The following is a 13,356-nucleotide window of genomic DNA, read 5'->3' as shown; positions in this document are numbered from 1 at the left end:
TCAAACTGAAAAGCTTTTGCACAGCAAAGGAAACCCAAAAGAAAACGAAAAGACAACTTTCAGAATGGGAGAAAATAGTTTCAAATGATGCAACTGACAAGGGCTTAATCTCTAGAATATGTAAGCAACTTATACAACCCAACAGCAAAAAAGCCAATCAATCAATGGAAAAATGGGCAAAAGACCTGAATAGACTGTTCTCCAAGGAGGATATACAGATGGCCGGGAAACACATGAGAAAATGCTCAACATCGCTGATCATAAGAGAAATGCAAATCAAAACTACCATGAGATACCACCTCACACCAGTCAGAATGGCCATCATTCATAAGTCCACAAATAACAAGTGCTGGAGGGGCTGTGGAGAAAAGGGAACCCTCCTGCACTGCTGGTGGCAATGTAAACTGGTACAGCCACTATGGAGAACAGTTTGGAGATACCTTAGAAATCTATACATAGAACTTCCATATGACCCCGCAATCCCACTCTTGGGCATCTATCCGGACAAAACTCTCCTTAAAAGAGACACGTGCACCCGCATGTTCATTGCAGCACTATTCACAATAGCCAGGACATGGAAACAACCCAAATGTCCATCGACAGATGATTGGATTCGGAAGAGGTGGTATGTATACACAATGGAATACTACTCAGCCATAAAAAAGGATGACATAATGCCATTTGCAGCAACATGGAAGGAACTAGAGACTCTCATCCTGAGTGAAATGAGCCAGAAAGACAAAGACAAATACCATATGATATCACTTATAACTGGAATCTAATATCCAGCACAAATGAGCATCTCCTCAGAAAAGAAAATCATGGACTTGGAGAAAAGACTTGTGGCTGCCTGATGGGAGGGGGAGGGAGTGGGAGGGATCGGGAGCTTGGGCTTATCAGACACAACCTAGAATAGATATACAAGGAGATCCTGCTGAATAGCATTGAGAACTATGTCTAGATACTCATATTGCAACAGAACAAAGGTGGGGGAAAAAAATGTAATGTATATAACTTGATCCCCTTGCTGTACAGTGGGAAAATAAAATTAAAAAAAAAAATTCTGAGGTTTCCTTTGGAAGGAAGAAGAAATAAAGATGGAAGAATGAATGTCAAAAAAAAAAAGAAAAGAAAAAGAAAAACTCCTAATTTCAATGCTGTTGAAGAAAATAAGAAATTGTACTTTTCACCCTTTTTTTCTTTTTAAAAAATTTTTGTTATAGTTGATTTACAACGTTCTATCAATTTCTGCTGTACGAGAGAGTGACCCAGTTATACATATATATACATTCTTTTTCTCATATTATCTTCTATCATATTCCATCACAAGCTATTGGATATAGTTCCTTGTGCTATACAGCAGGACCTCATTGCTTATCAACTCCAAATGCAATAGTTTGCATCTACTAACCCCAAACTCCCAGTCCATCCCATTCCCCACCTCCCTTGGCAACCACAAGTCTGTACTCCATGTCCTTGACTTTCTTTTCTGTAGATAAGTTCATTTGTGCCATATATTAGATTCCAGATATATGTGATATCGTATGTTATTTGTCTTTATCTTTCAAACTTACTTCACTTAGTTTGAGAATCTCTAGTTCAATCCATGTTGCTGTAAATAGCATTATTTCATTCTTTTTTGTGCTAAGATGTGTATGTACCACATCCTCTGAAACCATTCATCTGTCATTGGACATTTAGGTTGTTTCCATGTCTTGGCTATTGTGAATACTGCTGCCATGAACATAGGGATGCATGTATCTTTTTGAATGAAAGCTTTGTACAGATAGATGCCTAGGAATTTGGTTGCTGTATCTATGGTAATTCTATATTTAGTTTTCCGAGGTACCTCCATACTGTTTTCCATAGTGGTTTACCAATTTACATTTCCACCAACAGTGTAGGAGTGTTCCCTTTTCTTCATACCCTCTCTAGCATTTGTGACTTGTAGACTTCTTAATGACAGCCATTTTGACCAGTGTGAGGTGGTACCTCATTGTAGTTTTGATTTGCATTTTTCTAATAATTAGCGATGTTGAACATTTTTTCATGTGACAGTTGGTCATTCATACACCTTCTTTGGAGAAATATCTTTTTAGGTCTTCTGCCCACTTTTCAGTTGGGTTGTTTGTATTTTTGCTATTGAGTTGTATGAGTTGTTTGTATATTTTGGAGATTAAGGCCTTGTTGGTTGCATCGTTTGCATTTATTTTCTATTCCATAGGTTCTCTTTTTAGGTTTTTTTATGGTTTCCTTTGCTGTGCAAAAGCTTGTAAGTTTGATTGGGTCCTGTTGGTTCATTTTTGTTTTTATTTCTATTGTCTTGGAAGACTGACCTAAGGAAACATTTGTTGATATCAGAGAATGTTTCGCCTATATTCTCTTCTAGGGGTTTTATGGTGTCTTATCTTGTTTAAGTCTTTAAGGCATTTTGAGTTTATTTTTATGCGTGGTGTGAGGGTGTGTTCTAGTTTCAATGATGTACATGCAGCTGTCCAGGTTTCCTAGCAAAAATTACCAGTGGTCTTGCTCAGTGGGTAAGGCCTTGCTGTGTCTGTGGCATAGACCAGCGGCTGGCTACAGCTCCAATTCTACCCCTAGCCTGGGAACTTCTGTATGTCACATGTACAGCCCTAAAAAGCAAAAACAAAAAACAAAATAAAAAACATTTGTGAAACGTGTGTGTAAGGAACATCTTTGGGGAATGAGTGAATCCTAAGCCATTATTTGTCATGGTCTTTTGGACCCAAAGGGCCAATCCACAAAAAACCCAAGACATCCATCAAACTTCTCAGACCTGTTTGGGGCAAGTTGATCTACTTTTAATACAGAGTCAGAAGAAAAATCTGGTTCCCCCCCCCAAAACCCACTACCCCACAATTATTTGGGTTAACACATTTCAGAATTTTAAGTGAACAGTTGCTGCACCTGGGTGAAGGCAGCCCCAGATCCATCCACCAGGAAGCACTGTCATTATCTGCAGTGCCACCCAGATCTCAAGGGGGCTATCAGCTTGGGGTCTGCTCTGTAATTATTTCAGAGCCCCAGTTTGCTTCAGGTGAGTCAACAGCTCCCCTCTCTCGTACATGCTTACTAGATTGGTGCATCCACCTATACACTCTTTACCGGTAAAGACCCGAGGTACTGTTCTGGCTCCCGTGAGCTGTTGCAGATAATCTTGAATCTCGTTGGTGTCACTGGTGGCTGTGATATTGACAAATTCCAGAAGCCCTTCTTTGAAGGGCAATTGGCTAAGGAGCTCCTGGGTCTTTCTGCAGTAGGGGCAGATGGGCTTGATGAAAACCACCACCTTCCCAGGCTGGATTTTGCTGTTCACAAATGCTTGAGCCATGCTGACAGACAGCTGCCTCCCAGGAGGAAATCTCAATTGCTGTTATTGCTAGGGTGTAAAACCTATAGTGACTGACCACTTCTCTTCCACTTTGGATACCTTTTATTTCTTTTGTTTGTCTGATTGCTGTGGCTAAGACTTCCAATACTATGTCTAATGAAAGTGTGAGAGTAGGCACCCTTGTCTTGTTCCAGATTTTAGTGGGAACGTGTTCGGCTTTTCTCCATTGAGTATTATATTTGCTGTGGGTTTGTCATAAATGGCTTTGATTATGTTAAGGTATGTTCCCTCTCTACCCACTTTGGTAAGAGTTTTATCGTGAATGGATGTTGGACTTTGTCAAATGCTTTTTCTGCATCTATTGAGATGATCATATGATTTCTGACTTTTCTTTTGTTAATGTGGTGTATGACATTGATTGATTTGCATATGTTGAACCATCCTTGTGAACCTGGGACAAATCCCACTTGGTCATGGTGTATGACCTTTTTTATGTGATGTCGGATCCATTTGGCTAAAAAATTGTTAAGAATTTTGCATCTTTGCTCATCAAAGATATTGGCCTATAATTTTCTTTTTTGGTAGCGTCTTTGTCTGGTTTTGGTATTAGGGTGATGGTGGCTTCATAGAATGTCTTTGGGAGTGTTCCTTCTTCAGTCACTCATGTTTTATTGCTATAGAAATTGTTGTCCTGGAGTTCCTGTCCTGGCTCAGTGGTTAACGAATCCAACGAGGAACCATGAGGTTGCGGGTTCGATCCCTGGCCTTGCTCATGGCGGGCATTGCCATGAGCTATGGTGTAGGTTGCAGACTGGGCCCAGATCCCGCGTTGCTGTGGCTCTGGCGTAGGCCGGTGGCTACAGCTCTGATTCAACCCCTAACCTGGGAACCTCCATATGCCGTAGGAGCGGCCCTCAAAAAAGTCAAAAAAACCAAACCAAAAAAAAAAAAAAAACCCTAGAAATTGTTGTCCTAAAATGATAGTTCACCAAAAAAAAACACTCCCAGATCTTTCACTGTAGTGATGCAAATTATTATGCACTTTTTCTTATTCACTTATTAACTTGATCTCAGTAAACTAATCACCATTTTTTTCTTAATTTTCTTGGTCACAGGAGTTCATCCTGTGAATGAACACAAGACTCATCTGCTATAGGAATATTTAAAGAGCTAAAAAGTATAAAGCTGATTTAAGTGAAGTTCTACCAAACTACCAATTTTATTTTAATACCCCATGGGGAGTAGAAGACTAAAATCTATTTCAAATTAGTGTAAGTAAATCAAGACAGCCGGAAACCAAATTAGACCTAGAAAATTTTTAGGAATCCAAAAGAATCTAGAAGCACTTCCTTCTTGGAGTTGATATTTTATTATATGACTAACCAAGATCTCATGCTTCCCTTAAACAGAATATTAAATGGTACATAGTAATTTTTTCCCCTAATGATTCTCTTTGTAGTTAAAAGCTTTCTTTATCAGTCCACCTGCATTTTATAAGTAGATAAATAGAATTATTCCAAGCTGTCCGAATCCTTTTTTTCCCTGCATCTGCCAAAGTCAGTGAGAAGTAGGAACCTAAGACAGTCTCTGGAATAGGTAACCATCTGTTACCACTTACAACATAAAATTTAACAAAGAGAAACTCTTCTCTTGTGGCCTATTTGCATACTTCATGGTTCTGTTTAACTTCCTTTAAAAAAAAATCACTATTATTCACATAAAGACAACTCATTCAGCTCAAAAGTGGCTATTAAGCTTTTTCTACTCTTTATTTTTTTGTCTTTTTAGGGCCACACCCCTGGCATAGGGAGGTTCCCCCAGGCTAGGGGTCGAGTTGGAGCTGTAGCTGCCAGCCTGCACCTCAGCCATAGCAACGTGGGATTTGAGCTGTGTCTGCGACCTACACTAGGTGACTTAACCCACTGAGCAAGGCTCACGACCACGGTAGGTGACTTAACCCACTGAGCAAGGCCAGGAATCGAACCGGCATCCTGGATGCCGGTTCGATTCGTTTCCACTGAGACACGATAGGGGCTCCATTAAAGCTTTTTCTACTGAGAATTGTTTTTATATTTCCAGTTAATAATGCTTCGTTTTTATAGGGAAGAGTGCACAGATATGACAGCAGTCTTGAAAACAGCGTAGGTAGCATCAAAAAACATCTGCACATTTTCCAGCAGCCTGAGTAACTAAGTAGTGATTTGTACTGCCTTCTCTGCATCTGTTCTTTCCCTTGTTTTTTTCAACACATGTAGATGATTAATAAACTCAACAGTCTGTATATGCATTCTGAAAACCTCAGGGTCTGTGGGAGTTGACAGTACACACATACCCTATGTTGTTGTCATGAGATACCTCGTTGGATGCCCTGTACCAGGGCACTGTGGCATTTTGAGAAGTAGGTGCTGGGAGCTATATAGGACTCTTTTCCCATCATGATCAAGTTGCTATTTTCTCAGGTCATAGAGTCAGTGGTTGGGTCAGTGTCCTCTTATGTCTGTATTATGCATTTAAATAAATGATTCTTTTGCCTTAGGGAAGAGAGTATTGTCTCATCTTAAAAAGTAAACTCTCATTATTTTAAAATGTAAAAGGACAGTTTTAACAATCAGTTTATTCATTCCACCATGAATTCTGCTGACAGATCTGTCCTAAAGCATGTCTCTACTGCCAAATCCCAAGCTTCACAGTTACTAAAGTTGACTCTGTATGACCTGTTACATTTTCCATAGAATGTTGGATGTGATCATGGAAGGGTGATTGCCAGGCTTTTATTTCAACTCAGATATGACTAAATGCAAGAAATGACTTACTGACACCTTTTCTGCCTGCCCCTCCCTAAATCACCACTTTGGGAAAAAGTTATAGGATCAACAAGATGGTCTGCCTGTGTTCCAAGTTAATTTTGAAAATCTCTTTTTATATCTGGTTTATAGTCTCTTTAGAAAAGCAGAATTATGATGGAAACACTGTGGACATCCTAAGCTGTAACAAATGAGCTGTTCTTGAAGATAAATGTAACTTCATGTCTGTGAAGCTAAATATTTACTTTCCAGATGATTTAATGTATCTTTGTTCCTTTCCACACTGAGCTTTTTCATTCTTTGCATCCCTTCATCTCCAAGCTACTTTTTTGTAGCCCTGTTATATCAGTGTTTTGTGATGTTACAAAAAAGCAGAGTGTGAGGTCAAATTTTCCATTACATACCTCAACAGGAATGCCAGGGAACCTAGCCAAACTAAGTCTACAAAAAATAAAAATTACAGGAAAGATGATTCATTAATCAACAATTGCCCTACAAAAAAAAAAAAAAAAAGAATTTGTTGTATATATTCGGTTTTGGGAATGGGGAATGAGGGCAGACAGCCCAGCTATGGGGGTGAAATGGGGTATTTAAAGCCTGCATGGTGTGGCGCTGAGTCTACTGGGGATCTTTTTTAACCATAAAGTTCAGGGAAAGAATAATTTACTTTGTGCTTTGATTTCTGTCAGCGTTTTCTTCTTTCAAAATGATAGTCTCTCTTATGCTGACCCCCACTATAATTTGATTTTTAAAATAATGGCCATGGAAAAATTTGATAGGAAAGCACAGCCTGCAGCTCATGAACAGTGAGGGCATGAGCCATTCCTTCCTCTGTTCTCTGTTACATGGTCTTTGTCACTTCCTCTTTCTCCAGCATAGGTCTCTTGCCTTCCTTTCTCTTTTGCCGTTAAGTTCAGAATCTTGATCCTTTCCTAAAATGTTGTCAGATCAATAGAAATGCTAGACTTTTGTCTTTAAGGTTTTTATTAAATATTAAAGGAGCTGAAAAGGGCAAAAATTATGAAGCTGAAAAATTAGTCACTGAAATCAGAAAATGCTCCCAAAGCTTCAAAAGAAGCAAAATTATTTGATCATGGAATTTAGCACTGTAAATGTCAAACTCATTGTGAAGCGCCTTTTTTTTATTATTCTGATGAGGAAACCAGCCAGTAGCAAATATAGTTGTCTCTGTGACCAGCACATAATAGATACTATAAACTCTGTTATCTAATGGTTGATTAGCCAGCCCCTGAGCACCATCATGTTAGGTCCTATATCATCTTATTACTGAGTATACTTTATTTTAATTCTTCAAAAACTGATACTCCATATGTGGTTCAGTCACTGTTAACCAGAGTATGCAGTTAATCAGAACAATTCCAACCATGTTGGATGATACTGAATTTACTGAAGAGTTTTGTTGCCTTTTTTTTGTTTGTTTGTTTTTTTTTTGTTTTTTTTTTTTTGGAGAACATGAGGGAGAAGTAAAGAACAGGTTTGTGGGTTTTTTTTTTTCTTTTGCCAAAAAGCTTATAACCTAATTATTGTCACCATTTCATCCACACAAAGGGACAGCAACATGAGAAATAAACTTTTTAAAATTGCTAATAATTGAGAACCTGTGAGAAGCTTATGAGAGGGATAGTTCCAGAAAATAAGTGGATTGAAGGAAAGGAATAAAGCCAAAGTTCCTAGACCTTGACAGCTAGGGCAAATGTAACAAGTTCACAGTCATTGTTGAAAAATGTGAAGTCCTGTACTTTTTTAGTAGAAAATAGGACTCTTTGAACAGAACCAAGGAGATAAGGGCCTAACTTGGCCAGTGCTGGTCAGACATCTCTTCTCACCATGTCTGTAGGTCAATGACAGACCACCCAGTAGAGACTGTTTTTAAAATAGTGCTGATGATAGTTACCCTTGCGGTTCAGTGGAAACAAATCTGACCTAGTATCTATGAGGATGCAGGTTCAATCCCTGGCCTCGCTCGGTGGGTCAGAGATCTGGCGTTACCATGGTATAGGTCATAGACACAGCTATGATCCTGTGTTGCTGTGGCTATGGCATAGGCCAGCAGCTCTAGCTCCAATTCAACCCCTAGTCTGGGAACCTCCATATGCCACGTGTGCAGCCCTAAAAAAGCTAATTAACTAAATAAATAAAGTGCTGAAGGAGGCAAACATCCTAGATCTCAGATGGAAAAGAATTGCTCCCCAGTCCTCAAAGCTCAAAGTGGCTTTTTTCAGATATTTCCAATAGTCCACTCTCCACTCTGTTCTTCCTTATCTGTACCACACCCTCTCCCCACCCCCCACCCCCAACACAAACAGGAAGGAGAGAGGATATATGCAAAATCTACTTTCAGTAGCTTCTTCCCCTATAAAAGATGATATTTCATCTTTTCAGAATCTCTCTGCCTTTATGCTTTTCAACTGTATTAAAGATTTGTTTCCCAGTTTTTTAAATCTCACTTGGTTCAGGCTTATAGCAGCTCAGCAATCTCTAATGTCTCCTCTCCCTCATCCATACTCTCATTTCCCTATTATGACTACTCATGTAGGTCAGTAGATGTTTTTATGGTGCACATACTACTGGAAATAGGTTCCACCTGATCCTACCATACTCCCAGACCCCATTTCCTTTCAACCATCAAACCATCCAACCATCCTTCCATCCATCCATTTCAGTCAATCAGAACTTTGATACTTGGGAAGTTTACATTTCTAAAATTATGATATGGTGAATTTATAAAGAATTCTTTTCTGATTTATAAGATTTTTAAAGGAGGTGTGCTTTAAAACAGACAGATTTGAGTTCAAATCCTGTGACCTTGAGCAAGTTACTTTGCCTCATTATTCATTTAACAAATACTGATTGAGCATCTTCTATGTGCCAGGCATTATGCTAGGCATGATGGATACCATATTTCAATCATAGTAAATATAAAGAAGAAGAAACTCAGGGAACTTAATTGAGTCAAAGGAGCAGGGAAGACTATTTTGTGAAATAGTATTTCTGCTAAGACTCATAGAGTACATAGGAGTTAGCCAAACAAAGAGGAGGTATAAGAGCATCACAGGCTGAAGGCCAGTCTTTTCCAAGACCCAGAGTCAGGAAAGAACTTGATGCAAAGAGGAGTGAGAGAAGACAAGCTAGACTAGAGCCCAGTAAATGAGAGTAAAGTAGAAAAATATAGAAATAGAGAGGAGTCAAGATTATGCAGGGCCTTTCAGGCACTACAAAGAGTTTTGGACTTTGCTCATAGTGATGAGTAGCTATTGAAAGTTTTTTTTTTCCCCCAGGGGAAAAACATGATCATATTCCTGTTTGAATTAGTCTGATTTTTTTTTTTAATCTCATTACACAGTAGATTAGAGGAGGGCAAAAAGGAAACCAGTAAGGCTAATGACATTTTCCAAGTGAGAGGTGATGGTGGCAATCAGTGGAGAAATGGATGGATTCAAGATAGATTTAGGAGGTAGAGTTTACCAAACCTGTTGGCTCCTTGGATTGGTGACATTGCAGAAGAAGAGTCACTGATGATGTCCAGTTTCTTACATGTGGTGCTATTTCCCAGCATGAGAACTTTTGGATAAGAGGGTAGGGTGGGATTGGGGATAGGAGTAGATCCCATCTTCAGTTTTGGACATTTTTGATTGGAGATGCTTGTGATTAATCCAAATTGCTATGTCACGTAGGTAATTATAAGAACAGATTTGAAGCTCAGAAAAGATGCCTAGACTGGAGATATGAATTGGATAAAAGCTTACAGATGATATTTAAAGCCATTAGTATGGACAAGATCACCTAGAAAGAGAACATGTGTCCTGAAGAAAGCCCAGGAAGCCTCTCTGAGCCTCAGGCTGTCTCATCTCTCACAGAAGATATTAGATCTGTCCATGCAAAAAGGTTGAGAGACATGCATTTAGCACATAGAACTGTGTGCAGCTCATAGTAGGCACTCAGTATACGGTAGTTGCTGTTATTACTATGTCTGGTAAAACCTCATGCCCTCGTTCTCTGGAATGAGATGGCACTAATTGACAGAGAAGGGAGTGAAGAAGAGTAAATGAAAGCATGAGGAAATGAACATGAATCTATAGGGATATGCCTAACATTAACTTTTACTGTGCCAGTATGTTAGAATTTTTTTTTCTAATTTTTATTTTCTAGGCAGCCCTCCTCTTGCAAACAAGCTCTTGCCCCAACAGGTTCTTGCCCTGAAAAAACACATCTTCATTTTTCTTAAATGAAATGTTTGTGCCCAAATGTCTTTTGAAGGTGCCACCCGGTTCATTATCTTGGCAGGTTCTCATCATTGTTGCTACAGTCACTGATGGATTCGTTAAGAAATATCTAAACGGTCTTTTGGTAACATTATTTTTAGGAAGACAAATCCTTTCCACTTCCAGACAGCAGCCTGATTGTGGATGTGGGGAGACCACAGAGCTATAACACACTGCACATGTGGATGAGGCCATCCGGGCTTTTTGGCATTACTAATGATGGTAACAATACCACTTGGTGGAGGCAGACCCTCCCTGACACTGGTGTCCTTTCTGTGCAGGGATGAGGTCATTTGGTGGGAAGGGTGGAAGACGGAGCTGAGGAGGATGAGAGAAGGGGAAGAAATGGTCACATATGTGTTCTTGGTTGAAAATAGAAACGTATTTGCCCATGCTTGCTTGCTTGCTTGCTTGCTTGCTTGCTTGCTTGCTTGATTTATTTATTTAGTGTAGCAGTAGTAATCCAACTGGTGTGCCATAGATTTATTTCTAGAACATGTCTACACAGTCTGTATCCCCACAGTTTGGGATTGATGTTATAGTTGATCGTTGTTGAGGGTTTTTGTGAGGGGAGGGCTTAGTGAAAGAAGGGTTACTTTGGCATCCCAGGGAAAGATCTTAGCATGGGCACAACCAGCCAGCCACAGTGAACCATTTGGCCATATTTGCTCAAGGGAATAGAAATGAGTCAGCTCTGATTGAAAATACTAAAGATGTCCTCAAGATGTTTGGAACCCATCAAAGGGAAGGCTGGGTCTAAGGAGGCTTTGCAGCCTCAGTGCCTCAGCCAGAGCCTGACACAAAATAAGTACTCAGTGAGTGGTGAGTATGCAAGTGACCCAGTAGGCCCATTCCCCATGATTCAGGAGCTCTGCTGTTAACTACAAATGACCATAAGGAATTATACAGAGAAAAAAATATTTTCTCCTAAATGCTGGAAAAAGAGGCAGAATTGCTTAAGTGTAATAGCTGGCTCTCGACAGTGGACCTGACTAGAGTTTCTAAGATATAAAGCATGTTGGACTGGAGGACCGATCCTCTAAGCAAGCTACTAAAATTCCTCCACCTCATTTTCTTGATTGGAAGAATAGAAATGATACTTTCTCTGTTTACCTCTTAGGGTTATTTCCAGGATTAAATCTTATTTAAAAAGTGAAACTAATAAAAACTATAGGTGGTAAGGTTTTGTTAATGGCTTCTTTTGAGAATGCTACTATATCCTTGAGCATTTTTTTTAAATAATGATTTTTATTTTTTCCATTATAGCTGGCTTTCAGTGTTCTGTCAATTTTCCCGTCACACATACATGTGTACGTTCTTTTTTCTCATATTATCATGCTCCGTCATAGGTGACTAGATACAGTTCCCAGTGCTGTATAGCATGATCTCATTGCTTATCCATTTCAAAAGCAATAGTTTGCATCTATTAACCCCAAATTCCCAGTCTATCCCACTCCCTCCCCCTCCCCCTTGGCAACCACAAGTCTGTTCTCCATGCCCATGATTTCCTTTTCTGTGGAAAGGTCCATTTGTGCCATATATCAGATTCCAGATATGTGATATACGGTATTTGTCTTTCTCTTTCTGACTTAACGTTGCTTAGTATGAGAGTCTCTAGTTCCATCCATGTTGCTGCAAATGGCATTATTTTGTACTTTTTAATGGCTGAGAAGTATTCCATTTTGTATATCTACCACATCTTCTGAATCCATTCATCTGTTGATGGACATCTAGGTTGTTTCCACGTCTTGACTATTGTGAATAGTGCTGCAATGAATATAGGGTGCATGTGACTTTTTCAAGGAAAGTTTTGTCTGGATATATGCCCAAGAGTGGGATTCCTGGGTCATATGGTAGTTCTATGTATAATTTTCTAAGGTACCTCCACACTGTATTCCATAGTGGTTGTACCAGTTTACATTTCCACAAACAGTGCAGGAGGGTTCCCTTTTCTCCACACCATCTCCAGCATTTGTTATTTGTGGACTTTTTTTTGGGGGGGGGGGTCTTTTTGCCTTTTCTAGGGCCACTCCCATGGCATATGGAGGTTCCCAGGCTAGGGGTCCAGTCGGAGCTGTAGCCACCAGCCTACGCGAGAGCCACAGTAACGCGGGATCCAAGCTGCGTCTGCCACCTACACCACAGCTCATGGCAATGCCGGATCCTTAACCCACTGAGCAAGGGCAGGGATCAAAACCGCAACTTCACAATTCCTAGTTGAATTCGTTAACCACTGCGCCACGACAGGAACTCCCCAATTTGTGGACCTATTAATGATGACCATTCTGACTGGTGTGAGGTGGTAGGTACCTCATAGTGGTTTTGATTTGCATTTCTCTAATAATCAGTGATGTTGAGCATTTTTTCATATGCTTGTTGGCCATCTGTATATCTTCTTTGGAGAAATGTCTATTCAGGACTTTTGCCCATTTTTCCATTGGGTTGTTGGCTTTTTTGCTGTTGTGTAAGTTGCTTGTATATTCTAGAGATTAAGCCCTTGTCAGTTGCATCATTTGAAACTATTTTCTCCCATTCTGTAAGTTGTCTTTTTGTTTTCTTCTTGGTTTCCTTTGCTGTGCAAATGCTTGTCAGTTTGATTAGGTCCCATTGGTTTATTTTTGCTTTTATTTCTGTTGCTTTGAGAGACTGACCTGAGAAGATATTCGTAACGTTAATGTCAGAGAATGTTTTACCTATGTTCTCTTCCAGGAGTTTGATGGTGTCTTGTCTTATATTTAAGTCTTTCAGCCATTTTGAGTTTATTTTCGTACATGGTGTGAGGGTGTTGCGTTCTAGTTTCATTGATTTGCATGCAGCTGTTCAGGTTTCCCAGCAATGCTTGCTGAAAGACTGTCTTTTTCCCATTTGATGTTCTTGCCTCCTTTGTCAAAGACGAATTGACTATAGGTGTCAGGGT

General features: G+C 39.7%; 2 protein-coding genes and 1 pseudogene across 20 annotated transcripts in view; 1 reads left to right on the top strand and 2 right to left on the bottom strand.

Moving 5' to 3' along the window:
* CMSS1 (cms1 ribosomal small subunit homolog) overlaps nucleotides 1-13,356 on the top strand; it is a 395,732-nt gene that overhangs the window by 224,728 nt on the left and 157,648 nt on the right. The window lies entirely within an intron of this gene.
* FILIP1L (filamin A interacting protein 1 like) overlaps nucleotides 1-13,356 on the bottom strand; it is a 295,463-nt gene that overhangs the window by 218,244 nt on the left and 63,863 nt on the right.
* LOC146397770 (glutaredoxin-1 pseudogene) lies at nucleotides 3,032-3,352 on the bottom strand (annotated as a pseudogene).

The sequence above is a fragment of the Sus scrofa genome, chromosome 13 (assembly GCF_054392235.1).
Source record: "Sus scrofa isolate SSC_HxYL_T2T_F1_AM1 chromosome 13, Sscrofa_HxYL_maternal_Yorkshire_Landrace_v2.0, whole genome shotgun sequence".
Classification (NCBI taxonomy): domain Eukaryota; kingdom Metazoa; phylum Chordata; class Mammalia; order Artiodactyla; family Suidae; genus Sus; species Sus scrofa.
The sequence above is the reverse complement of the archived record's forward strand: the minus strand, read 5'-3'. Positions and strand labels throughout refer to the sequence as shown.